The sequence below is a fragment of the Elaeis guineensis genome, chromosome 10 (assembly GCF_000442705.2).
Source record: "Elaeis guineensis isolate ETL-2024a chromosome 10, EG11, whole genome shotgun sequence".
Classification (NCBI taxonomy): Eukaryota; Viridiplantae; Streptophyta; class Magnoliopsida; order Arecales; family Arecaceae; genus Elaeis; species Elaeis guineensis.
This window is the reverse complement of record NC_026002.2, coordinates 49,070,627-49,073,511: the sequence shown is the minus strand read 5'-3', so window position 1 is coordinate 49,073,511 and position 2,885 is coordinate 49,070,627. Positions and strand designations below refer to the sequence as shown.

At 47.8% G+C, this 2,885-nt stretch overlaps 1 protein-coding gene across 1 annotated transcript in view; it reads right to left on the bottom strand.

Moving 5' to 3' along the window:
- Positions 1-2,375, bottom strand: part of LOC140852009 (uncharacterized) — a 7,474-nt gene extending 5,099 nt beyond the window's left edge. The window contains exon 1 of the mRNA XM_073244622.1: positions 1-2,375. This exon is cut by the window's left edge and continues 5,099 nt beyond it. The gene's annotated coding sequence lies outside the window, so the exon portion shown is untranslated.
- Positions 2,376-2,885: the final 510 nt, after the last annotated feature.

Sequence of the window (2,885 nt, the reverse complement as noted above, 5' to 3'; positions counted from 1 at the left end):
CGAAGGATCCTCATCAACCGGAGCGGTTTTGCCAACCCTTGACGGATAGGAGTTACAATTGGCAAAGATGCGGGCAAAGCCCGCACCCTCAACAGAACACGCTAGTCGGACTCCAGGTATAGGGGCACCAACGTCAACTGTATTGGCAGATAGCTCATACAATCAACGCCAGCACGCGTCCCACCCTTAACTTAATGAGATGGTCCAACCGGAACACAGTTCTCTTAGTCCAATGGTAAGGACCATTGAAAGAAAGGGTATTTTAAGACTCATAAAGAGTTCGCTCTGGAGAGGCACAACGCCTCAGCGGAGCAGCAGCTTCTGTTGGTAGGGCTGCACTGAAGTGAAACCATAAAGACGTTTGCCCATGGATGGAGTATAAGACCAACTCGGTATGAACCGATAACCGACGTTCAACTGGTATCGAGTCATCACGGGGGACCACCCCAATGGATAGCATATCAAGCCCTGTTTGATTGATGAGGAGGCTAATCTACTTAATTCCCCTTTGGTTGGGGGCCCCGGGTCAGGAGAGAGAAGTCTGAGCTAAATGATAGAAGGCAATCCCTTTGTCTGCCCATTCATACATCTGGAGTCTTTCCCTGGGAAGCCAATGGAAAGCTCTCATCGTCCTATCCTATCCCCTTGACTCGAAAGAAAACTCTACTCCTCGCCCAGGGACGCCCTTGATCGCCTGAAATGCTCCTTCTATCCCACCCTACCCGACTAGACCCTTCTCTTTCTTCTTTTGTTCCCCGCCCAGCTCGCTTGCTTGCGGAGAGACCACTTCCCCATTTTTGAACCGAAAGAGCAAAGTTCTCCTAAATCGGGAACAAAGCACTTGCAGAGAAAGCAACCTCTAGATGACAATGGATGAGATTACCTACCCTTGTTTGCCGGGACAGAACGAAGAAGACGAACGGAGAGAACAGAGCTTTTTTCCTTTGAACCGAGATGACACTTCTTCCTGCTGGCAGTTCGGGCTACCCCCTTCTTTCGTGAATGAGACAATGACGTGCTTCGCCGCGATGGATCACATCGCTTGACTCTCAAAGAGAGATTGAGCTTTTCTCGAGTCTTTCTTTCTGTCCTGTGTGAACGAAGAATCATCATAGCTCGTCCTTCTTTCGACCTTTCAGGTTCAGGGAATAGAGCAGCCGGGAAAAGGGCTTCCAAGCAAATCCGTACTTGAGTTGCCAAATCAACACTCTTTCCAATCAGGAAAGATAGAGGGAGTCAGCAAAGACCCGAATGCAGGGAATCTCGAGTCATAGCGCCTTCATGTGATTAGGTGGTCTGAAAGTCCTCCTTTTGGTTTGGGATTTTCTTTGTATGTTGAAGCTTGTGGGATGGACCCGCGCTTTTTCATGGGTTAGGGAAAGCTCTCTCGTGAGCAAAAGAGAGAGTCGGTGAGAGTTCCTAATCAGAAAAGGGAAAGAGCACATCCCGAGCAAACCGTCCACCGAAGACAAGAAAGAATTGGGCAGTGTGCTAGGGACTAGGGAGGAGTACGAGGAGGGGACAAGGAGTTAATCCTGAAGCAGTTCTCAGTGTGTGGGCAGAGGTCGTGTACAGCAAGATTGGGGGGAGGTTTGTAAGAAAGTCATCTGGCTTTTCCGATGAACGATCAGAACGCGTAAGCTGACTTCCATCATCGTCTTTCAGTTGACGAACGACTGAGGGATAGAAAGATTTCTGTACTCCGGTTGGCTGTGCACCATTGGTTTGAGGCTAGGCTAGAACTGAGACTCACCAAAGATTGGCACTCTTAGCTGACATGAACCCTTACGTTGATCTTCAACCACGCCGAGACTAAGATGATTCAGCCGCTCTCCTTTCCACTGATTCTGACAGTTCGGAGCAGAGGGACGAGATTCGCTTTCGTTGATTGATCGATCAAGCCGTAGTTCTCGTCAGAGCCATTTTCGCTATTGGTATGAGCACTTGACCTATACCTCTTCTCTCTTTGGCCAGTCTTTTCTTTCTCTCCCTCTGGAACTAGCTTAGCTTCCGCTTTGCATTTTCCTCTGATCTGATTGATAGAGTTGAAACTAGGAGACCCTATCGTGGCTCTTCCGGCTGTTTCCCATCTTTTCCTTTCTTCTCTTCTTTCCCACTCGCGGGAGCCCCCTTTTACCTTTGGAAAGACCAAAAATTCAAGAGCCTGTCTTTTGATTCCGTTTTGGGTCTTTAGCCTATCTAGACCCGCATTCTGTCTTGCCCATGAGACCTTTTTCTGAACGTCTCAGCAAGCCATCCCTTGAAACTGAGCCCCTCCTTGACGCCTTTGAGCCCTGATCACTTTTTTGAGAAAACAGCAACCCCGGCTTCAAAGTCTTCCTTTCTACCCGTGGAACTTTCCAATTGAGCTCTCTCTTTCCGATTCATGGAAGGGATTGACGAATGATACAGGAAATAATGATGCAGGTAGCGGCGAAGCCTACTAGTAGCAGCCCGGCCACGTGTCAAGATGGAATGTCCCAAGTGAGTCGTAACAATACCAGCACGTGGTATTATGAATCCACTACTCCTGGTATAATAAGGGAAGATCGGTTATTAGTTGTTTTCTTTAATAAGTGATCAATTTTTCTTTCCTAAGTTACCTACCAATATTCCGCACGGAATTGGTGGTCTGGTAGTCGGATAATTGGTACTTCGCTTGTAAATTCTTGGTGTAATACTCACTCGTAAACTAATCCGTCAATGTTGGTGTGAAGTTTCCTATCCTTGGAGCGGATGGCCGCGATACCCTCCAATAGGATTTCCTTATCTTTACCGGAAATAGGTCTTCCCTAGTCTTACCGAAATAGGATTTCCTTATCTTCTTCCAGCGGGGACTCTCTACTCCCTTGAACAAAAGCGGTACCAAGCTCACTTCATTAAGT